A 26,731-nucleotide genomic window follows, 5' to 3' on the forward strand; every position below is an offset into this window, starting at 1 on the left:
TAGAATATCTATTAACTAGTGAAGATATTAAGATTGAATGAGATACTTGAGATGATAGAACAATAGATTTTGGATTAAGTTCCATTAAATCGAGATCAGGAGTATGAGCTGTGAAGTTCGATATATGATTGTTTGAGGGCCAAGTATCCTGAGATTGCAACAAAAATGAAGGTCCATGCCACCATAAATCACATTCATGCAATTCGGACGGACTAGCTCCTCTAGATATTATGTCGGCAGGATTTACATTGGAGGGTATATGATGCCACTCATCTATTTTTGTCAATTGCTGGATTTCGGATACACGATTGCATACGAATGTTTTTAAAGTGCGAGGTTCAAGACCCAACCAGCATAGAACAATTGTGGAGTCGGTATAGAAATAAATTTTTGAGAAAGTAAGTTCTAAAGATTCGATTACGTTTTTAGTTAGGCGAGCAAGAGTAAGTGCTCCACACAATTCCAGTCTAGGTAGTGAAATAGCCTTTAACGGAGCAACACGTGATTTAGCGCACAGTAAATTGCTAAGTATACGACCATGTATATCAATAGATCGTACATATATGCAAGCTCCATATGCATTTATTGAACTATCGGAAAAGCCATGTAGCTCAATGTAAATAGTATCTTTCGTGGTGACTTGACGAGGTATATTAAAAGAATTAACGAGAGTAAAGTTGTCTATAAACGATTTCCAGATCTTATAGAGTTCGACAGGAATAGGATCATCCCAGTTAAGTCGCTGAATCCATAATTTTTGCATTAGAACTTTTGCTTGAACGATCATGGGCCCAAGGCAACCTAGAGGATCAAAAATAGAAGCTATGGTTGATAGGATTGTCCTTTTTGTAATAATGGATGGATTTGCTGTTATCCTTGTATTGTAGATAAATGAGTCAGTTAAAGAATTCCACGATATGCCAAGAGTTTTACTGTTTGGTGAATCTGTTATTATATATTCTTCTTTGTGATCGTCTACATTTATATCTGATAGCAGGGCCGTACTGTTTGATGAAAATTGTCTTAGATTGAAGCCATAGGAACTTAATATTGAAGTTAAGTTTCGACGAAGAGAAATCAAGCCTTGTTCAGTTGAAGCACCTGTGACCACATCATCGACATACGTATCTAGGTTGAGCTTACGACTTTCTTCAGGAAATGTAGCCAAAGAATGTATAGAAATTTCCTTTAAGCATCTAGTAGCTAAATATGATGAGCTTGCCCAGCCGTATGTCACGGTGTTTAACTGATAGATGGTAATTTCTTGGGAAGGATCATTTCGCCATATCACGCGTTGAAGGTTACGCTGTGCTGGTTCGACCAGTACTTGTCGATACATTTTGGCAATGTCACCGGTAAATACGAAGTTGTGCTGTCTAAATCGTAGCAATATGGAAAAAAGATCGCTTTGAACAACAGGGCCCACCTTGAGTGTATGATTTAGTGATATGCCGGTTGAAGTGGGACACGAGGCATCAAAAACGATACGAGTTTTATTGGTAAGACTATCATTCTTTTCGACAGCATGATGAGGCAAATAATACAAAGGAGAAGAATCAGGTTCAAGATCCGAAATTTTAGACATGTGTCCAAGCTCGATGTACTGTGACATAAATTCGCAATAGGCTTGTTTTAGAATGGGATTTTTCTGAAGCTTCCTTTCGATTGATAGAAATCGTTTAAAAGCTATGTCATAAGATTTGCCTAGTTGTGCAATTTGAGGTTTAAGAGGAAGACTCACTTGAAAACGTCCAGTGTCGTCGCGAATTGTGGTACATTGAAAATGGACTTCACATTCTTCTTCTTCCTTAGTGTATTTAGAAGGAATCGTAATATAATTCTCTTCAATTTTCCAGAATTTTTCGATACAGGCCTGAAGAGGATCGGCCGATAAAAGAAAGCAAGAACTGGGACCAGAATGGTAGCAATAAGCTTGTGAAGGAACTGGGCCACTAACTACCCACCCCAATTTCGTTTGTTGTAAAAATGGTTGACCTTTATTACCCTTTATTTGTCCAGAACCCATGAGATTAAAAAATAAACCTGCACCAATGAGTAGGTGTACTTCAGAAGGATCGTAGAACTGAGGGTCAGCTAATGTGATATTATTGGGTATATTAATATAAGAAGGGTTGATTGAATGCTGTGGTGTTAGATCGGTTATTTGATTAATTACGAGAGCAGGCATTTTGAAAGTGAAATCTCCGTTTAAAGATTTTACTTCTAATTTTACACGTTTAGTAAGTGAAGTTGTAACGTGATTTATACCTGTTATAGGTAGGTTAACATGTTCATATGGAAGATTTAGTTTCTCAAATAGTTCTTGAGTAATAAAATTGGATTGGCTTCCACTATCTAAGATGGCTCTGGCCAGTGTGGGTTGCCGATTTTTGTCAAATGTTTTTACTACAGCAGTAGCTAACAGTATGAATGAATTGGGATTTTGATTAAATGAATATAAGTTACAGGATGTCTCTGGTTGTCTAGAAGTGCTAGGATTATTTTGATGAGATTGGGGAAGATTAGATGTGGAAGATATATGGTTTTTATTATGATTTTGCGACTCGGATTGAGTTCTATGTAAAAGGCTATGGTGTTTATTTTGACAAGTCTTACAAAAGTAGCTAGATTTACAATCCAAAGTTTTATGTCCGGACCTTAAGCAATTGGTGCACAGATGAAGCTCCTTTGCTTTTGCAAAACGGTCCGGTATCGGCATGGCATGAAACTTAGAACAAGAGTAGATAAAATGGTTATCTGAGCATAAACTGCACCTTGGTGGCACTTGAGCTAATGCGGTAAGGGTTGAAGATTTGTCAGATGACTTGACATTATGCCAATCTCTTTTATGAGATATCTTTTGGTCGCATTTTTGTTCAACAGATTCTAAAATTTTACACCTTTCTGATAAAAATTTTAAGAAGTGTTTCACATCGGGAGATTGCTTTCCTGCTGAGACTCTTTCCCATTCTTTTCGAGAATTGATGTCAATTTTGGATGTTAAAAGATATATTAGAATGGTACTCCACTCGAAAACGCGTTCCCCTAAGTTTTCCAAGGATTTGAAATGGTTGACGAAAGTGTCTAAAAGTTTTCTCAAGGAACGAGACGACTCATCTTTAGTAGGACTTAGCTCGAAGATGGATTTGACGTGAGCATGAATAATTGCCCTTTTGTTTTCATAACGGTCGCACAATAGATGCCAAGCCGTTTCATAATTTGCTTCGGTTGCGGAGAGTGCTCCAATAATTTGAGCGGCTTCTCCCTTTAGACTGGATTTAAGATAATAAAATTTTTCGATTTTATGAATAGTAGGATTGTTCTCAATAAGTGCCTCAAAGGTTTCTTTGAAATTTGTCCAATTTTCATATGTGCCAGAATATATGGGCAAAGGGATTGGTGGTAAATATGAATTAAGACGATGAGAGTTGAGCATTGGCGAAGATGACATGGATGAAGATGACCCATGAATGGGTGGTTGCTCCGTTGATGTGGGATTGAGAAGTAATGTTGCTTTAGCTACTAAGGCATAATATTTGCTTTCGAACTCTCCTCGTTCATCATCTTGATTGCCGAGGTTAGAGGTTGTATCAAATAAACAAATACGTTCAATGTCACACTGTACCTTTTCAAACTCAACAACTAACTCCTTTAAGGCATCCAGACGCGCTTGTAATTCAAGACGGATTGTGTCAGATAAAGGAGTTACACATTTTTCAAGGAAAGTGTTAAAACGAGTCACTGTGGATTTAACAGTGCCACGACGAGCTACAAGATGTTTAAGGTCTTCAGCACTAGCCATTTTTATCAATTAATTAACGCTAATAGGTTTGAGAGAAGGTTATAAATTTACTGTTTTGTGGAATATACTAATTAATAAGAATATTGCTAGCTATTAGTTGCAGTACCAAGTTAAAATAAGTAGATAAGCTAAGTAAGCAATAAAAAATAAATTGTTGAAGATGTGGATTAGGTATAAGGATGATACGGCTATGTTGGGCCAAATATTAATAATGCTTAGGATGTCTTTATTATAAGTAAATTGATTTTAAATGCGTTGATTATATTATAATTAAACGATATTCCCTTCGATGGGTGCTGCTATGATAGGCTGGTTGTTGTATATTATGTATTAATTAATATGATTAATATTGTAGATTATTATACAAATAATATCTGATAACGTTTATTTCAATATTTAGATATGTTAATTAGCTTAAAGAAGTAAGTTTTTTTTTTTTTTTTAAGATATAAATCCAAAAATTATAATTTGTTTTTAAAGAAATGTGCCAAATGTTTAATATTTTGTATGATAAAGTAGAAAGAATATGAACTAAAACAAAACCATATGCCAATAAATTATATACTCTCAAAGCAAGATTAAAATAAGTGAATCAAATATTCTAACCTTACTTCTCGATGCTGCAAGCTGTAGGTACCAAATTCAGACGAAGGGATCGATGTTTTCTTCGGTTGTCAAAAAATCCGGCTCGAAGTAGACCAATGTTTGGTCTGAACCCTTTTTCTTCGTTGGAGGACTGTAAAAAGCCAACGAGGGTATTCAGCACTTTTCGTGATGTCCTATCTTTTTTGCACAATGGTTTCTGCTGTAGGAAATTCACAAGGTTTAAAGATGGTTTGATAGGTTCTTTATTTCAGCGCATTCCACAGCACTAAGCGAACGTAGATTCCACAAAAATATATTTTTTCTCGTTGAAATTATTTGATAGATATGATATTTTTAATTTTCTGACTGTTGCGCTGGGTTACCGATTCCAAAAACTACTCGTCCCCCGTGAAATAGTATACGTACTTGTTTTACTTTAATTTATATTGACAATTTAAAATATTTTATACAAATTAGGATCGAACAACTTCTTCTTCTTCAAGTTCTATCCTCGATCGGTGGTTGGAAATCATCATGGCTATAGGGACCCTGTTGACTGCCGCTCGAAATAGTTCTGCACTACTGCATTCAAATCATTATATCCTTCTAGTTACTTCCATGTTTGACATTCTTTGAGTCCATGATATTTGTAAGATTCTTATGTAACTGTAACACCAAAGTTCTAAGTCGGCCAAGTTACTCAGATGCACTTGTTTTAGTGTCCACGCTTCAAAGCCATAAAGAAGTGTAGAGAACACGTAACACCGATTAGGTATAAGGTACATAACTAAACTTATATCGCGACAACAAAGAAGGGGTTTGGTTTGGTCTATATTTGATGTTATCCATGTTCCTATGTATTTGTAGGTATCCACACTCTCGAATTACAGTATCTTTAATAATCAATTTATTGTTTGCATCTGCTGATTTAGTTATGATAATGCATTTAGTTTTCTTCAAATTCATCTTCAGTGTCCTATCCAATTATATCATTCAATCCTGTAATGTAAATCATTTTTGTTATCTGTTCATATCTGTTATTATTACTGTATCGTCTGTAAAACGTAAGTTATTCAAAACTTCTATTGATAGATAGGCCTTCTATTGAATCTGAAGACGCTTCTTTGAATATCACTCCATTGTAGACATTGAAAAGTAGCAGCCCGGCACGCAACCCTGGTGGACTTCTTTCTTCTTTCTATATTTTGATATCTCGGGTGTTCTGGTTATCACCTCTTACCTTGACAGCAGTTTGATTCCAATATGGATTAGATTGTAGTTCTACTAGCGTTCCCGATAGGAGAACCGTATCGTCAGCATACCTTATATTGTTGATCGTCTCACCATTTACTATCAGACCAACATTTTCTTTCGCGAGTGCTTGTTGACAGATGGCTTCACTATACAGATTAAATAAAAGTGGCGATAAGATACATCCCTGTCGGACTCCTCGACAGATTTGAATTTCTTCTGTTAGCCTACCCTCAACATCAACCTTCACATTTCCTTCACATCAGTACATAATAATATACCCTTTATCATTTTTAAGGATATTCGTTCTGGTGTTTTTTCTAGAACCTGTCATTTCTTTGATTTTTTTGTGTAAATTAGAGCTATCATACTTTTTATCTAGATCTTCTATTTCCTTGCATCTGTCGGAGAGCATCTCTGTTTTGTCACTAGAATTTTCTTTCTGGTATTTCTATTTCGATTTCTATTCTTTGATAAATCAGTATGCTAATTCAACATTTCTGAAGTAAATTTCAAAAACACGCCACCCACGCATTACAAAAGAATACTCTTTCAAAAATTAGACATTTAATATCTTTGCACACCAAACAAAGGCCTAGAAATATTTGAAGGGACAAGGGACTGATATGAAGGATGGGATCAAAGTGCATCGCATGACATTTAATGACATGCCAAGGGTTGATTAACCCCTATTAAAGGGTGCGGTCTCGTTACTTTTTTTCAGCTACTCTTGTGTCGGATTTAATGCATCCAAGGTGCGGTTTATTATCGCAACTAGAGCCCTCGGGGGATTTTTTGTTAAGTTTATGTGTATCTGCAATTAAAACAATGTTTTTTCTTCATTATATGAGCAGTTAGTAGGGGAGAAGGTGTTATTTAAGAATAAAACACTGAAGACTGTTGTTTTCAATACTTCAATAAGTTTTCAATACAAAATTGAATGAAATCTAGACTTTATAATTTTTAACCGACTAAGTTGAGGAGGGGGGAGATGTTTGTCTCAAATTGATTATTCAGAATTATATCTGTATATATCTGTGTATTTTTTAAAGTACCCCGCACAAACCTTATGGAAAGTAGGTCCCAGTGGATTTCGTTCATACTTTGGGAAAATACTCTTTGAAGCATCCTGATAAAAAGTTATCATGGGCACAACTTAATCGTATGAAGAATTTAAAAGATATAGAGGCACAAACTCGGAGAATTATAAGATTTACTGTGTATTCCAATTCCCTGAGTTACTGGTTATCTGGCAACATGTAGAAGTTTGGATCAAAGAAAAGTACTAGTAGTCTAGGATTTTTTCCTGGCTATCCAATGGCGACCTAGACTTTGACCTTGACCTTCAACGGATGTCATCTTCTAGAGTTTCGAGGGTTTTCGGCATTAAATTGATGTAAATGAATTACTGGAGGGTTTCTTGAGGTCGCTAAACACGAATATGCTACCAGAACCGACTCCCTGAGCACCTGGTTTCCAAGGTAAATGAAAGGCGCTCCTGGAGTTTTGAGGGTCTTTGGTACTACATTAATGCAAACGGATTAGTTATAGGTTTCGGGGTTGCTGAACACGAATACGTGATCAGCACAGACACAGGAGCACCTACGGTGCCTAAGACAGGTTATTTTCTGGAGTTTCGGAGTTATCAAATGGATTACTCTTAGGTTTTTAACTCCAGAAAATAACCTGTCTTAGGCACCGTAGGTGCTCCTGTGTCTGTGCTGATCACGTAGTCGTGTTCAGCAACCCCAAAAACCAATAACTAATCCGTTTGCATTAATGTAGTACCAAACACCCTCGAAACTCCAGGAGCCCCTTTTATTGACCTTGGAAACCAGGTGCTCCGGGAGTCGGTTCTGGTGGCATATTCGTGTTTAGCGACCTCAAAAAACCCTCCAGTAATTCATTTGCATCAATTAAATGCCGAAAATCATCGAAACTCTAGAAGATGACGTCCCGTGCAGTGGCCACCACGTCCTCCAGAGGTCAATTTTGATGGCATATTCGTGTTTAGCGATCCCAAAAACCCACGAGTAATCTGTTTATATCAATTTAATGCCGAAAACCCTCGAAACTCTAGAAGATGACGTTCGTTGAAGGTCAAGGTCAAAGTAAAGATCGTCATTGGATAGCCAGGAAAAAATCCTAGACTACTAATACTTTTCCTTGATCCGAACTTCTACATGTTGCCAGATAATAAGTAACTCAGGAAATTGGAATACCCAGTAAATCTTATAATTTTCCGAGTTTGTGCCTCTATATCTTGAAAATCCTTCATACGATTGAGTTGTGCCCATGAGAACTTTTTATCAGGATGCTTCAAAGAGTATTTTCCCAAAGTATGAACGAAATCCACTGGGACCTAATTTCCATAAGGTTTGTGAGGGGTACTTTGTTAATTTACGTAGATTCTAATAAGGATAGCTTAAGGGCCGGTTGTTCGAACGCTAATCAACAATGATCACTATCAAATATTTAATTACTGTCACCAAAACTGTCAATGTCAACTTTTATTGGGTTGCTGAAAACATAATTGATTAAAATTATGAGATTAGTTAATCAATTAACATAACAATTATTAACATAATTGATTAAGTAATTTCATATTATGTTTTAAGCAACCCAAAAAAAGTTGACATTGACAGTTGGGGCCAGTAATTAAATATTTGATAATGATCATTGTTGATTAGCGTTCGAACAACCGGCCCTAAGGCTTTTATTTTGAATGTGGAGAATTTAAAAATAGTCATTAAAAGAATGATTATGATCTAGAATCTAGAAGATGAAGAGCATACGCAGAATCTGTTTTTCTATTGTTGAAAGCCCTTTTGTGTTCCGCTATGCGTTTGTCAAAGGTTCTGCCAGTTTGACCGATGTAATTTATTGGGCAGTTGCCACATGTAAGTTTACATGATTACAACATTGTGGAAGTGATTTTTCTTTGCAAGTGGTTCTTGTTGTTTTCGGGCTAATGCTTTTTAAATGCATTCTTTTTTTCGAATCCTCAGAAAACTAATAAGTATTTTTGAAAATTTTAAACACAGAATGAAAGATTACATTTTTACCGAGGGCCGAAAGTCCCTGAAAACTTCTATGTTTATTGTAATAAGTTACTGGATGAAAATGGAGAGACAATTTAGTGTGATTTTTAATTTCAAATATTTCATTCAAAAGAAATTTTTTGTTTATTCTAAGGGACTCTTGACCCTAGGTAATAATGTACATTATGCATTTAAATTTTTCAAAAATATTTATTAGTTTTTTCAGTATGTATTCGAAAAAAATGAATACATTTAAAAACCTATGACTCGAAATTTTGCGCTAATACTCTTAAATTGTTGTTTGCTCTGAAGGCTAGTGTTATGCCTTTCTGCTTTATGTGTTTGGGTCATTCCATTTCAAATCACTCAATTTTGGAGCAAAAAAAATTTTGGACCTCCGATTTGTCTGAAAATTGGTATATAGCTTCTGCGGGACGTACAAATAGGATATTTAAGGTCAAAAAATCTTTTTCTTTTTTTCTCAAAATGTTATTTTATGCGATTTTACAGTGATTTGGTGTTTATTTATACAAATTTGCATTTTCTATCGTAAAGTATCAATGAAAAACATAATATTTTAATAGAAAGGACTCAAAAATGTCATTATATGGCATTGTAACAAGTTACTTTGATTCAAATCAAGCTTTTGATCAAATTTTATAGTGTAGAAAACGTTAAAATACTTTTTTACATTTTTCTCCATTCCCAAAATACATCATAATCGATTTGGCTGAAAATTTGCCCACAGATAGACAAAACATAGGACTTTAAGTGGAGAAAAGGATTTGAATTATATTACAATACCAAAAAAGTTACATGCAATATTATAGTCAAAAATATAGGCGTCTACTGTAAGTAAAATTAACTCGAAAATATCGACCTCACGACAAAAATTGTTAAAAAGAAATTGTAATAATTGTAAATACGATTTATTTGGAACAATTTCAGTTCCTACCATTTTTGTCGAAAAGTTAAAAATGGCGGAGATATTGAGCCAAACAGGTTCTCCTTTAAAATCAAGATGGCGGCTAACGTAACTGAGGAATTCATTCGTGATTTTAAATTTAGGCTACTATTGACTCCCTTAAAGATCAGAAAAATAAAATTTTGGGCAGCTCGGCATTCAAGGTCAAATGCTATCCCGACTGGACTAATATATACTTTTGAGTCTGATATTACTGCATGTAACTTTTTTGGTATTGTAATATAACTCAAATCCTTCTAACCACTTAAAGTTCTATCTTTTGGATATCTGTGGGCAAATTTTCAGCCAAATCGATGATGATGTATTTTGGGAATGGAGGAAAATGTAAAAAACGGTATTTTAACGTTTTTTACACTATAAAATTTGATCAAAAACTTGTTTTGATTCAAAATAACTTGTTATAATGCCATATAATGACATTTTTGAGTCCTTTCTATTAAAATATTATGTTTTTCATTGATACTTTACGACAGAAAATGCAAATGTGTTTAAATAAACACCAAATCACTGTAAAATCGCATAAAATAACATTTTGAGAAAAAAAGAAGAAGAAGATTTTTTGACCTTAAATATCTTATTTTTACGTCCCGCAGAAGCTATATACCAATTTTCAGACAAATCGGAGATCCAAAATTTTTTGCCTGAGTGATTTGACATGGAATGTACCGTTTTATATTGTTGCAACTTCGTTTTGCTGACAACCATAAGTTTTTTCTTAGAAATATTAAATTTTAGCCCATATTCAACACATGTTTTGACAATACGGAGGTCTTGGTCATTAATTCTCGCTTGGTGCAAGATACATATCAGTTTGCCGTGCGTGGACCCTGTCAAAAGTCTTTTCGAAGTCGATAAAACACATATTATATCGGTTGTTATAATATATATCCCTACATCTTTGAACCATGATCTGCAAACTGAATACTGCTTTTCTGGTTGCAAGGTTGTTTCGGAAACCAAATTTTTCTGTATTATTACAGAAAATTTTGACAGTAGCCTCTCTGTTTGTAGCTATATTGGTGGCTAAGGCGGTTGGTTTTTTGATCTATTTCGTATATATTATTGAAGAGGTTTAGAAGAGAAGATATACCTTTATCGTCGAGTAGTTGAATTATTTTGCTGGGTATTTCATCTGGTCCGGTTGATTTGGTATGGTCCTATTCTTTGCTAGGTTTATAGCTCTTTCCATTTCATCTAAGGTTATTTTTGGTCCAGTCGATATATTTTCCATTTGGATTTATGTTCTTTCGTGATAAAAAAGTTTCTCAAAATATTCTATCCACCTTTCCAGTTTGTCTTGTTCATTGACTAGAAGTCTACCTTGTTTATCAAGTAGACTACTTGCAGTTGATCTATATGGTCCAGTTATTTCTTGCACCTGTTTGCGGATATTAAACGTGTCATTCTTTTTCTCCAGTTCTTCTATTTTCATAAGGCGTTTGTTGCTGTCCATTTGTATTTTGCATCCCTAATTTTCCTTCTGATATGTTTATTTTCTTGTATTCTTCACTGTTTCGTCAGTCATCCATTGTTGTTTGCCTTTATTAATAGTGTTATACTTTTTGCTTTTTTGGCTTGCATGATGGTTTTTATCTGATTCCAATGGCTTCAAAAATTGCGTTACGCAATAGTTAAACGCCCATTAGAGTGCGTTACGCAGGGCGGTCAAAAATACTTGAACGCTCCCTTGATTGCATTTCGGTATCTTTCAGTAGGTAGTTGTTATAGTCGATCTGATTTCTCTTATGATCTTATCTTTAGTATCTGCTGGTGACTTCCAAGTGAATAAATGACGCTTGGGTAATAGTAGATTAGAAATACAGTCTAGAACAAAACGAATAGATCTGGAAACTGTAACCACCCAAAATTTTCACCGATTGCGATTGCCGCATTGTTGTTCCGTTACGAATTAAAACAATGTACATGTACGTCCCTTTAAATAATTCAAAAGTTCAAAAACCGTTCTCATTTAAACGGATTGTATCATCGCCGTACCGCCAAGTCGTTCGTTACCCCATTCACAAAAACAAGTAGTTGTTGTAATAATAATAATAATGGAGACGAAAGGCCTAATACATAATTTATAACCGCCAAGCAGCCAGCGTTCGAGTTTCGCGAAACCATAGTCATAATCATGGCATTAAATTTTACTGCTTCTTATCATTTTTTCTTCTTTTTTATGTATCCGCTTGATGATGGAACGTGCCACTGTAAACAGCTGTCTACCAGTGACGTAGATTCTCTTGTTATGTATATTGTAGGTATTTATTCGTGAATGTTGTTCTTGTTTCTCTGTTTAACTCCTTTGTTCGACTAACTGGCTAAATACATAATTAGTGTGTTTGATGAAGGCTAATTATATTGTATCACCATCTTTACGTAGTCGTGGGGGCGGAAATAAAAGACTTTATTGGTCTTGTTTCATTTCCATACTGCCACGAAGTACTAAGTACTGTCTGTCTAGGGCTTAGGGTTATGGAGTATGTTTTTGCATGCATTTTTGCAACTGTTATGAAAAACTGATAACATTTCTTTATTTTTGAATGACTCCAAGCTTGTATAGTATAACAGTTGAATATTTTTCACTGAATAGCGACATTGGTTGTATTCAGTAGACGAAAAAATGAGGGAGCAGTTCCTGATGGAGCGATAACAGTTGTGTTTCGGCTCGGCTGCTCGGCTTATGAACGCTCCGCTCCCTAAATTCATGACAACCTATCATTTTCTGTTATATCTGAGTTTGTATACTTGCCTCTGCACAATAAATTGTTTTTTACTTCATAATCATGGTCAAATACCATGAATTCAGAAATAGTACTTGACGCCATCTTTCAACAAGTCTATTGACAGATTCACACAAGTAGCATACGTTGGACGGAGGTAGTGGAATTAAAATGAGCTCACTGTCATGGCGACCGTTCCGTAACACGTTCAGCAAGTAGCGCCACATTCAGAGAACGAATTCCCAACAGTTGCGGAACTCTCCGTCACTTATTCGTCTCCTGAATGCGACAAGTTATTATATAAGTCAATGGTAAATGGACAATGATAGTTAGCTTAAATAAAGAAGCTCTGTTCTTATCGTCCAACGACGATTGGCGGCAAATCAAAGAATAGATTACGCCGAAAGGTCGATACAGAAACAAATAATTAAAAGTAAAGCGATTACAAATTGGTGTTTGCCCTTTATCACAGGGAGTTTTACGGAAGGGGTAAAATAATATGTTTTGCGATAATAACGCGACGTGTGTGGATGTCATAAATGCAGACACAATAATTACATTTTCAAAGAACAAAGAATGGCACTTATTGTCCATTGTTAACAACATTGTATCAAACAACAATCCATTGTTCGATAGTTAGTTTTAGGTGAGTCAGATTTTGATTAAGTATGCAACTGGAAACTTCTTCTTTTTCTTCTTTCTTGTATGTAGGCTTTAAGGCATGTTTCTTCTTCAATATTAGCCTCATAAATTGTTTAAATTGTCGCACCATCTTTTTCTTGATCTGCCAATACTTCTTCGTCCATTTGGTAACTTATCTCGTGCTATTTGTACTATCCTATCCTCTGCTATTCTACTATGTGTTCGGTTCACTCCTGTTTCCGTTTTGTCACCCATCCATTTATGTCTTCTACATTGCATGATCTTCTTATGTTTTCGCTTCTCTCCCTATCCAACAGACTTTTCCCAGGTATTCGTCGGAGTATTTTCATCTCTGTTGTTTCTAGTAGTCGTCTCGTTTTATATGTGTCAGGTCTTGTCTCCGCCGTGTATGTCAATATATGTCTAATTGCTGCTTTCTAGAATGTTGCTTTTGTGTCTTGTCTTAGGTGTTTGTTCTTCCAGATTGTGTCATTAAGAGATCCCGCCGCTTTACTTGCTTTTAAGCTTTGTTGTCGTACTTCTTCTTCAACATATCCGTAACTAGTTATATCTATTCCCAGATATCTAAACCTTGCTTCCTGCTTTATTTCCAACTGGAAACAAAAATAGCAAAAAGTATGTTGATATTTTAACACTGTTTGACTTTATTCCTTTGCGGAGTCGACATTAAAAATAATGTCGAAATTTTCTCGAACTAGAGAAATCATTCAGTGACGTGTGAGTTTTGATAACATTATAACAAGATCCTAATGGACAAAAACCTCACTTATATCCCGAAATAACATCTGAATCTGTCAATCACTTCCCTATTTGAATCAAGACCGACGACCTCAAATCCATTCTTACCGTTATCGTTATATACTGCCATTTGAAGGGAATACAATTTCAAACCGATCGGCTTCCGAATTACCTCCACCCTCCAATAATATCCAATAATACAAAGCAACCCTACAAATCGTCTATAAGACCCTCACGAAAGTCGGAGAGTCGGGTATCGATAGCACGGAAAGAAAAAAGCCATAAAATTAAATTAGATATGTGCCCTTTGTCTGCCTTATTGCTTCACACGCGCAAACGATTTACATGGCACAGGAAAATATAAAAAAGATGGAGTCAAAATCCAGTTTTTACCTTCAAAAAATTAAAATGAAATACTCTTATTCCAGAAAAGTTAACTATATCAGCCAGCAAATAGTTGTAACAGAAAAATAAATTAGAAAAGCAATTTTTAAGTTTGGCGTTTACTCCTCCTGTGTGGACGATGGATGAATTGATTAGGTTAGCATTCTTCTTAGCTTAATATTGCCGATTCCAAGTATGGGACAAAGAATGGGGGTTTTTAGGTGAGTCCAGAGTCACTCTGTGACACAGTCACAGAGAAACATGTCTGAATCGGGAATGATTCTTTCATGAATTATCTTTAGGAAAATGTAATATGCAATAAATATCTTAGCAAACTGATGGTTCTATAATCAGCACAGGTTTTTTCTGTTGTCTTCTTGGATAGAGCTATGGGACGTTATAGCCTCTAAAACATTGCTGTCATTTATAAGCTTGTAATATTTCTCTTGGAATTTCATCAGGGCCTCTCGCTTTGCCATTTTATTGATGATTGTATGGCTTGTAATATCTAGAGCGTGTTATTAGGATCCGTCGTAGTTAGTAATATCCTGAGGTGAACTAATTATATCTTCAGATAAGTTCGTAATGTAAAATCCACAAGGAAAAGAAAAGGTTTTCCTGTAGTTGGCTGTATACCATCAATCACAAAATTGGAAAGAAATCCTTTGTAAAAGGTATAAAATTTTTTCATTAAAAATCCCTTAAAAGGGCTACATCACAACAAAACGTTTTCGATTTTTATAAAAAATCATCATCAGTGTTCCATCTAAAAATAAGTATAACCGATTTAATTTAACTTTATATTCATTAAATCGGTTATACTTATTTTTAGATCGAACACTGATGATGATTTTTTATAAAAATCGAAAACGTTTTGTTGTGATGTAGCCCTTTTAAGGGATTTTTAATAAAAAAATTTTATACCTTTTACAATGGATTTCTTTCCAATTTCGTAATGTAATTTTCCCATTCTTTTGTTCTCTATTTCAAATATTACTTTACCATGTTCATCATGATTGTAGCAGCAGTGCAGTTTGTCTCTTATTGGAGATACCAGCTGTTTCTTTCACTTTTTATAGTAGTCCAGGGCGCATCTGTTTTGAGATGACGTTGAGAGGTGACTCAAATTTTTTTGCAGAAATTGCTTATATAATACTCATATAATAATACAATGCTCAGAACTCATATAATAATAATTCAGTTATCCTCCCACTCAAAAAGGTCCGGAACATTGTTTAAATAATCAAAATGTCAAAATATGAAGGAAAAATTAGATTTTTTTCTTCGTTTTTTTGATTATAACTTTAAAAGTATTCATTTCCGAGAAAAGTTGCACCGACATAAAAGTTGCGCAATTAAATTTCCTACAATATAGGAATGGTTAAAATTTTTAAAAATGGTCACCCTTGTTGCAAAATAGCAATAATTGCGAAAAAAAACCATAAAAAAACAAGTACATATTCGTATTTTACGTTTTTTAACCATTTGTGCTACACGTAGGACCTTCATATTTTACTCAGAAAAACTTATACAGTGAACTTATTTAGTAAACCGGCGACTTTTAGGAAAAATCCCGAAACAGGTCGATTTTTATTTTTAAATTACGATTTTTTAGCATATATATCATACTAAAACTTTTACTTTTAGTGACGTCATGAAGCTGGGCGTGATGACGCAATCGTTGATTTTTTTTTAAATGAGAATAGGGGTTATGTGATAGCTCATTTGAAAGGGTATTCAATTCTATTCAATAATATAAACATTAACATAATTATTTATACAGGTTGTCCAAAAAAATTGTTTTAATTAAATTAATTGACAGAAAAAGATGAATGTATTAATTCTAAATACATTTTACTTCTGTCAGAAAAGAGAAAAAATTTTTGTTTGGAAAATAAACATTGATTTTCGCTTAAACGAAATGTTCAAACTGCCAAGAGGCAGATGGGTGGCAGCTTTAACATTGAGTTTAAGCGAAAAACAATATTTATTTGTCAAATAAACATTTTTTTCTGTGTTCTGATAACAGTAAAACGTATTTTGAATTAAATAAATTACATACATTCCTCCTTTTGTCTTAATTAATTTAACCAAAAACACAAAAAAATTTTTTTGAACACCCTATATAAATAATTATGTTAATGTTTATACTATTGAATAGAGAATTGAATACCCTTTCAAATGAGCTATCACATGACCCCTATTCTCATTTTAAAAAGTCATCTATTACGTCATCACGCCCAGATTGATATAAGTCACTAGTATTTATAATATATATGCCAGAAAATCGTAATTTAAATTAAAAATCGATAAAAATCAACCTGTTTCGCGATTTTTCGTTAAAGTCGCCGGTTTACGAAATAATGAATTTATGCGTTACTTTATGGACGCACTGTAATGTAATAAAAGAATACAGTAAATTTTATTAAGATCGGTTCAATAGATTTTGCAATCCAGCTTTAGAAAAAAAATCCCTTTTTTCAAAATGTTGCAGGACTGAAAGTAAAGCAGATAGCAAGTTAACATTTTTTTTACATATAGAAGAATACTGTACCTTTCATTTGGAATTTGTAAACTTAAAATCGGTTAACTAACACGGCGTCAGGAATTTTTTTAAATAAACATTAATTTTTGGTGCTACGCGCAGGACAACAGTGTTCGATTCACAGAAGTTGATTTCCACCAAAATTTCTTCCAATCTTTATCTGTATATTATTTTCTTACTCTATATTTAGTATAGTATAGTTGATCCAAAAGATGGCATAACCCAGACATCCAAAGTGAAAGTTATCCTTCAACACCAAATTGTTCTATATGGTCCACACAATGCCCAGAAAAAAGTCACACCATTTTGAGCGTCGAGTTTGTGGGGGGGGGGGGAGAGGGGGGAGAAATCCGTAAATTCGTAGTTTTTTAAGTTTTTCTCCAATATTTCTAAAAATATGCGGTTTAGCATGAACAACCTTCTATACAAAATTGTTCTACATTAAATTTGAAATAAAAAAAGGCCCTATGCATAATCTTTCTAAAATTAATGGTTCCAAAGTTACGGAGGTAGTATAGTATAACTGGTCCAAAAAAAGGCCTAACACAAACATCCAAAGTAAAAGTTTTCCTTTAACAGCAAAATGTTCTATATGGTCCACATATTGTTCAGTAAAAAGTTACACCATTTTGAGCGTCCGGTTTGGGAGGGAGATGGGAGAGAAGCCGGTAAATTAGTAGTTTTTTTTTTAAGTTTTTCGTCAATATTTCTAAAACTATGCTTAAGCGTAAACAATGTTATATACAAAAATGTTCTACATGAAATTTAAAACAAAAAATGTTCTATACATAATTGTTATAAAATCAACGGTTCCAAAGTTACCGAGGGTGAAATGTCGACGTTTTCGATACTTTTTATATTTTTTTGGCAATATTTATGATATAACTATACCAAAAACCCAGACATCCAAAGTGAAAGTTATCCTCCCAACACCAAATTGTTCTATATGGTCCACATAATGTTCAGAAAAAAGTCACACCATTTTGAGCGTGGGGTTTGGGGGGGAGATGGGGGAGAAATTGGTAAATATAAAAAGTATCGAAAACCTCCACTTTTCACCCTCCGTAACTCTGGAACCGTTGATTTTATAACAATTATGTATCGAACCTTTTTTGTTTTAAATTTTATGTAGAACATTTTTCTATAGAACATTCCTTACGCTAAAGCATAGTTTTAAAAATATTGACGAAAAACGTAAAAAAACTACTAATTTACCGAATTCTCCCCCCATCTCCCCCCCCCCAAACCGGACGCTCAAAATGGTGTAACTTTTTACTGAACAATATGTGGACCATATAGAACAATTTGGTGTTGAAGGAAAACTTTTACTTTGGATGTCTGGGTTAGGCCTTTTTTGGACCAATTATACTATACTACCTCCGTAACTTTGGAACCGTTCATTTTAGAAGGGTTATGCATAGGGCCTTTTTTATTTCAAATTTAATGTAGAACAATTTTGTGTAGAGGGTTGTTCATGCTAAACCGCTTAGTTTTAGAAATATTGACGAAAAACGTAAAAACTACGAATTTGCAGATTTCTCCCCCCTCTCCCCCCCAAACCCGACGCTCAAAATGGTGTGACTTTTTTCTGAACATTATGTGGACCATATAGAACAATTTGGTGTTGGAGGATAACTTTCACTTTGGATGTCTGGGTTTGGGTCTAACTATACCATACTAATTTGGTCAATATTTTAATTCCACAAAAATTAAACTAATTTGACTATTGTTTGTGATATATTGTTTAAACAATTGCATATGTTTAAAAATAATAAACTTTTAGTCTCTATGTTAAAATATACGAACAAAGACAGTTTTTGCTAAAAAAGTGTTATTTCAAAGAACATAGTAAATATGTGTTTTTATTTTGCAATGAACACATTTATGTATTTAAATATCGAAATGTACTAAAAGTTAAAATTTATCAATCATTATCAAAGGTCATTGGAATGCCCAATCAGAGCAAACGTATCCGCTGTCCTGCGCGTAAGACCAATAATTAATGTTTATTTAAAAAAATTCCTGACGCCGTGGTAGTCAACCGATTTTAATTTTGCAAATTGCAAATGAAAGGTACAGTATTCTTTTATATCATCGTTGTAAAGGTAAAACTCATTAATTGCAGTTTCAGCGATTTTGAGTTTCATCTTTCATTATCACATTTTATGCTAAGATCTATTAGAGAAAAAATTAATTATAACTTATAATGAATTTTTCCTAATATATATTTCCTCTTATAACTTATAAATGAATTTTTCCTCTATAGATCTTATCATAAATGTGATAATGAAAGATAAAACTCAAAATTGTTAAAACTGCAATTAATGAGTTTTACCTTTACAACCACGATAATGTAAAAAAAATTAACTTGCTGTCTGCTTTATTTTCAGTCCTGCAACATTTTGAAAAAAAGATTTTTTTTGCGAAAGCTGGATTGCAAAAGTTATTTTGCAAAATCTATTAAACCGATCTTAATAAAATTTACACTATTGTTTTATTATATCATATAGTTTTTCTGGATGAAATATGAAGGTTTTAAGTTTAGGATAAATGGTTGAAAAATGTAAAATGCGAATACTTGTTTTATTATGTTTTTTTCGCAATTATTGCTATTTTGCAACAAGGGTGACAATTTCTAAAATTTTTAGCTTATCCTGTATTATAGGAAATTTAATTACACAACTTTTATGTCAGTACAACTTTTCTCGGAAATGAATACTTTTAAAGTTATAATCAAAAAATGAAGAAAAAAATCGAATTTGTACTTCATTTTTTGACATTTTGATTATTTAAACAATGTTCCGGACCTTTTTGAGAGGGAGGATAACTCAAATATTATTATATGAGTTATTTTCAAGCAATTTCTGCAAAAAATATGAGTCACCTAGTCACCTCATACATCCAAATGTACTAATATTTTTACACAGATGCGCCCAGGTCTATAGGTACAGTTAGTTACACGTTTTGTATCTATTTTGGATTTCTTCAATTTCATGACACTGTTTGGCTAGATGTTGACTCTTTGCTTCTCGTATTTTACGTCGAATATCCTTTTGTATGCTTTGACACCACAGACCAAATTAGGGGTCTTAAAGGGAACCAAAATTTATCGGTTGGTGTGATAATATGAATCCACAGTAAATAAAAAATCACAATTTTAGTTAGAAGCAAATTAGTTTGTCGATTAAAAACTTAAGCCGATCCTGGCGAGTAATAGATCAAAATTATATTTGAGGAATGTCTTATGACCTACAGATTTACCAATTTCCGTCTTGCGATAAAAAATGACATCACTTCTGAATATTTAACCGCCCACAAATAGTAATTCTTTCTATAAAACATCTTTTTATGACATTTTTATCAGAAAACAACACTCCACAAAAACAAGTTTTGACTATAATTGTATAGCACAGTGAGACTTTTCTCATTAATATCAACGCCATGGTCATGATATGATGTATAGCTGCTTTTAACATGGTCATAATGGAATAGAACATTGCCTTAGGTTAAAATAAAAATGTTTTTTATTTTATTACTGGTGTAAATTTAAATTATTAATATACAGAGTGATACTTTGAAAACTTCTTTCTTTCTTGACTGACTTTACAACTCGGGGTGAGTCTTGGCCGCATCCACTATAATAGCCCTCCATCTTTTACGATCTTGTAATTCCATTTCCCATTTTGTACCCCAATGACTCCAATCCCAGATAAATCGGCTTCAACATCATCCATTTTTTCTGGGACGGCCTATTGATTTTTTACCGTCTGGTCAAAAAACACTGTCTTTAATGATTTTTTACCGTCTGGTCAAAAAACACTGTCTTTAACACTCTGTCTTCTTCTGATCTTAGCACATGACCTGCCCATTTTATCCGGTTACCTTTTATAATGTCTGATGATGTTTTCAGTACCATACAGTCACCAATTCAGCATTGCTGCGTCTTCTCCACTCTCCTGTCAATTCATCTTATATTTGTAACATTCATATTATAATTCATAACATTCTTAGAATTTTACGTTCAAATAACAGCAGCTTATTTATTTACCGCTGATGTCGAGTCCATATTTCACTTCCATATTTAACAAATGGACGAATAATTGACATGTACAGTCTTAATTTAGATTGTCTTTCTAGCAGCTTAGATCTTAATAATAATGATGATGATCTCTATAATAAAATAGAGTATAAATCCTCTATTTCCCGCAGCTATCCTAGCTGAGATCTCTTTTTCTATGTGGTTGTGATCTATGATAATCGCTCCCAAATACTTAAACTCTTACTATGTACTTCGAAGTTGTGCCTATTATTAGTTATTTTCTGACTAACTTTTGGTTTTGGATATTTGTTTACCAGCATGTATTTCGTCTTCTCTTCATTTATTCGTAGACCCAGATTACCTGTTTCCTCTTCTACTTGTCAAAACACCTCTCTCACGTCTCTTGTAGAATGAGCGACTGCATCTAACACATCAGCAAAGGCCAATAATAGTTTTGATCCTCGATTCGCAAATCCCTCTGTCATCTCAGACGATATTTTACTCATTGCATATTCTAATAGCCACTTTACACGATGCAAGTAATTGCGAAATTTATTGCACAAGTTCTTGCAGCAAGAACTTCTGCAATAAGTTGCAACTAGCTTTCTGCAATAAAGTGATTACACGGTGCAAGTAATTGCATAAACTGACATGAAATGGACAGAAACCTTGACATACCATAAATTTTAGGTTATGTTGTTTTTATAAATTAAAAATGTAATTTTTTGAGTAGAGTTATTAGATATATTAGATTAAAAATGTTAGATTATAATTTGAGAAAATTATATGTATTATGTATAACAAAATCAATTAATACCTAATGCAAGTATACCTATAATACATTATTCATTTACAAAGGGAAACAAGTTGTTAAATACAAAAGAAATAAGAATAGAATATAGTTTCTTTAACCCCTATGTTGCATAATTAAAGTTAGCCGCCAGAATAATGTTATCTGTGAAGCGTGAAATTGGTAAAAAGTTCCTCTAGTTTTGTCAAAAATTGTTTAGTTTGAAATTTAAGATGACAGAATGTCAAAACAAACAGTGTAGCCTTAAAAGTTACTAAAAATATAACCAAATTGCAGAAAAAATTGCATGAAAAATAGGACATGTTCTATTTAGCTGCAACTTATTCTTGCAGCAAGAAATTGCTACAAGAAGTTGCAGCTTTTCTGTGCAATTCGCGTATGACACGATGCAATTTCTATTGCTGCAAGAAATTGTGCAATTAATTGCGCAATTAGTTGCATCGTGTAAAGTGGCTATAAGGCCAAATTGAATAGCAACGGTGATAAGGAATCTCCGTGTTTAAGTCCTCATGTTATACTAAATGGAATCGACGTTATGTTTCCTATCTGTACCTGTGCAGATGAATCTGTCACGTACGATTCACGATTCCCCGAAAATTAACGCACCATCAAAATGTACCAAATGTCAAAGCCATTTTTCTTCTGAACAGTTTATTGAATTTCGATGATTTTCATTTAACATTCTATACTAAATTTACAATCAAGATTCAGTAGAAATATAAACAAACCAAGACACGTTAAATGCCACTAGGAGCACAACTAAATCATAATTTACAATGTATATACATTGTAAATCCCAAATCATGATTTCCAAAGTTTATACATTGTAAATTATGATTCGGAAGTGCTCCTCAGGGCCCCCGCTACCATATGTGCAAAGTGTGCAATGCACACGGGCGCCATCCTTTAGGGGCGCCAAAACCCAGGGTCAAAAATTGAAAAAAAAAATGTAAAGAAAACAAAAATTAATTTTAAAAACAAAAGTTGAGAAATTCCGTAGGATTAGGTATAAATACACACGAAACATATTTTAATTATCTGACAACGACTGACAGATCAGGATAATAAGAATAGATATAGGACTCCAATGATTTGTTTAATGAAATTAAAACGATAAAGTTATTTTCATTACATGATGATTCTGACCCCTTAAGTATTTTACAATATATATTTGAAAACAATTTAATCTCCACCCTTCCAAATGTAAGCATTTCACTAAGAATTCTTTTGATATTGCTTTTAGGTATCTGTAGTTGCTGACGAGCGATCTGTTTCAAAGTTAAAAATCATTAAAAATCATTTACGGACAATGCTTCAAGAACGATTGCGTGGGCTAGCAATAATAACAATTAAACAAGAAATTTTTGATGGTATAAATGTTAGCGATCGTTGCCGTTAATGCAAAATGTCATATGTTAAATACTGCACTTTTCAAGAGACAAAAAAGAACTAAATAATATTTACTGTGTGAGTAGTGTTTTTCTTCAAATTAGGGCTTATACATACATATTATATATCGTCTTTTGTTTTTAAGAGTATATCTTCTAATTTAGAGAAAAACACTACTTACACAGTAAATATTATTTAGTTTTTTTTGTCTCCTGAAAAGTGCAGTATTTAACATATATGACATTTTGCATTAAAGGCAACGCGATGTTGTTAATGATTTTGCAACAGCAAAGTCTCATAAAATGTCGCTACTACAATAGCCCTATTTTTCATTTTTCTTGGATTTAGTTCTACTTACATTCCACTTCAAAGTTTGACTTGTGGCGTTGTTTGTTTTGCTTGGGGGGTGAATGTTACCCCTTCTCGGTGGTGAAAAAACATAGGTTCAAAATAAATCCGGAAATGACAAAACTGACTAATTCTAAGCAACTTTTGTTCTACAGAATTTTGTAACTGAATCAGTACTTTTCGAATTATTTGCGAGTGAAAATGTTTATTTTCCAACAAAAAAAAACACGTTTTAGACGGTTTTTCGCAAATAACTCAAAAATTAAGAATTTTATCGAAAAAAATATTGTTACCTACTTATCAAAAATGTAGTTTATAAAAAACGAAAAAAATGGTGTACCTATTCATGAAGTCTTTAGATCTAGTAAAAGCAAAATTGCTCAATTCAGCAAAATTGAATATCATTTTCTTATTTTTCAAATTCCAAATCGAATATTACAACGTGAAATAACCAAAAAATTTAGCACTTTTCGGTGGAAAACTCATTAAAACTTATTATGACTTTCAAACTTTTTTGCTTTATTTCAATCTTCTACCTATCTACCTACCTTCTAAAAACAAATAAAATAAACATGAACCAAACTATAAGGGGCGCAAAATCAGTTTTTGCACACAGGCGCCAGTAGCACTTACGGGGGCCCTGGTGCTCCTAGTTGCATTTAACGTGTCTTGGTTTGTGTATTTCTACTGCATCTTGATTGTAAATTTAGTATAGGTCTATTTCTAAGGAATTACTACATCAATGCTCTCTGAGAAATGTGTATAATACGTTTTATCCACATAGGTACGAAAACATCATTTTATCAACAACATTGTATCCACATCAAAAGTTACGTTTTTTCAACTTATTTTGCAACACTCTGGAAGTTATTAGAATTTTTGAAGTAGAGGGTCTTTATAACTTGTCGTTTGACCCTTTATCACGTTGATTACTATCTTAGTATCTTTATGGCTGTGTTTAATGTTTAAGATAATTATTTCAGACTAATAAGTAGTGCAATAATTTTATCCCATAAAAACAATACTGACCTACAAAAGATTTAAGCAAATCATTTAAGTACAATATAACATTCATTAACCAACAGAATATTCGACAATCAATACCAACTAAATCTCCATCGGCTACAAATATTTCGGCCAAAGTTAATCTGAAAGTCTAATCAAGAATTAAACATTCTCAAATTATAAGCCAGGCTATGAATAACAACATTGTGAACATTTTTTGGGTTGCGTAATCAAAAACAACAACAAAAATAGATTAGAAATGTGTGGGCCGAACAATGGTAGTATTAATGGTGAGTGCCAATGATACATGTCGAGGTAACAAAACACTTCTTCAGGCCTCGTTAATATACAATTAAGGTGATGGTTAACCTTTGGAAATTTGTAAACTAGTTTTTAATGGAGCATTGTTTAGATCTTTTTATAGAGACTTTTTTGTTACCGATTTAGAACATTTACGTCAAAATTCAAATGGTTTTAGTAACCATTAGATATTAGAAAAAGGTTAGTACTCAGAACTTATACAGGAACGGCTTGGGAAAGAGAAAAACACTGTCGAAGTAGTGAAAGAACTGCATGGAGGTATAAAACAAAGAGAAAGAAAAACGAAAACTTTTCACCTCAAAGATTGAACAACAAAGGTTGCATACCATCATCACTATTTTTACTCTATCTACTGCTGCTCAAAGTATTGAACTACATTTAAACCAGTCCCTTATATATGCCAACAATGACACTCTCCCTTCTTATTATACTTCCTCCTGACCTCCCGTTACCTTTCCCTGTATTATGAATCTTAGAATTTCATATCTCTGCTCCCTCATTACGTGTCCCAACTTTCTTATTTTTATTATGTTTATTATTTCGTATTCTGCGCCGATTTCTCGCAATACTTCCGTGTTCGTTTTCTTTGGTGTTCTTTGCTATTCTCAACATCCTTCTCTAACACCACATTTCAAATGGCTGTAGCTTATTTATGTGTTCTTGCTTCAATATCCATCTTTCAAGTCCATATTGCAGTATAGTATTATATTGAGAACACGTAGTAGCTCAAAGCTCTTACTCTCAGTTCTAATCTAAGGTCTTTATTGCAGAGAGTTTTCGTATATAATATCACAAGAGAGAAAATTTTGCCGGCAATATTTTCGACTGGTTTGAAAGTTTGTTGCCTGGCAATTTTCGCGAATTAAATTTTGACTTAAATCACGAGACGTCAGTCGAGTGATTTTGTCAAAATTTCATAAGCGAAAATTACCAAAAAGCAACGAACTTGAATGAAACCAGGAGAAAATTTTGCCGGTAAATAATTTTCTCTCGAATGATATTCGACAAGACTATTTCACGAGACAATTATTGCACCATATCAACGAAATATAATCTTTATTTATTTGTTATTACCAGACACTTTCGTGACGGATCTGTCATAATTTTGTCGCTGAGAAATCACGTCGCTAAGGAGTTTTGTCAGTAGAAAACGATGCGTTACTATGCCGTTTTATCAGTTAAAAACAGTCTAGTGAAATAGTCATATTTACAAGCTCATTTTTTACTATTGCTATCCTGGCCGTTATTTGTTGTTTGATCATTATTTTTTGACTCCCAGATGCCCAGGTTGGGATATTCTTCAACCCTTTCTATCGGTACATCTCCCAAATGTATGTTTGTGATTTGTGTATTTGTTTTCTTTGTTACTGTCATATATTTAGTTTTTTTATATTCATTTTCACTCAATATTTTTCACAGGAACTGTTCGTCTTGTTTAGTAGTAGGAGTTGTTCAGCAGACCTTGCCATAATCACGTTGTCATCTGCTTATCTTATTTTGTTAATAGTTCTTCCGTTACTTATTATTCCTTTACTTTCATGTAGTAAGTAATGCTTCTTCAAAAATGGAATCACTATATACTTGAATAGCAATGGCTACAGAATACATCCCTGCCTAACTCCTCTCATGATTTCAATTTCTGAACTGGATTCGTTATATAGGTATTACAATTTGTGGCTCTTTGATATAAGTAAAGGTGATTTGTTATTATTATGAAGTCCCTTTTGTATGTATTATGTTTTTTGTCTTTAAAATTTTGACTAATTTTTCATGTCTTACTTTGTTAGATGCTTTTTCAAAATCAACGTAAATGGTTGATAGAACGCATATATGGCCAAATATCTCAAAAATATTGTATATTATATTCTAGTTCATAAAATTATAAACGCATAGTTTATAAAATGAGAAAAATAGTTTATTTTATTAATTATTGCTATTTTAAAATACAAAATATAGTTTTGAAAGTACATAGTTGAAAGACAAAATAGTTTATTTTAACAAATTAAACACGTAGCAATGAAGCAATTGTAGTTTTCGAGTGGATTTTTGCATCTACACATTTTTTGAACTATAAAATGTATATAATATTTTTATTTATCAT

The 26,731-nt window shown here is 33.4% G+C and overlaps 1 protein-coding gene across 5 annotated transcripts in view; it reads left to right on the forward strand.

Annotated features, from left to right (window-relative positions):
• Positions 1 to 26,731, forward strand: part of LOC114333597 (protein sickie) — an 823,608-nt gene that overhangs the window by 776,641 nt on the left and 20,236 nt on the right. The gene's annotated exons all lie outside the window — the stretch shown is intronic.

Source organism: Diabrotica virgifera, chromosome 5 (genome assembly GCF_917563875.1).
Source record: "Diabrotica virgifera virgifera chromosome 5, PGI_DIABVI_V3a".
Taxonomy (NCBI): Eukaryota; Metazoa; Arthropoda; class Insecta; order Coleoptera; family Chrysomelidae; genus Diabrotica; species Diabrotica virgifera.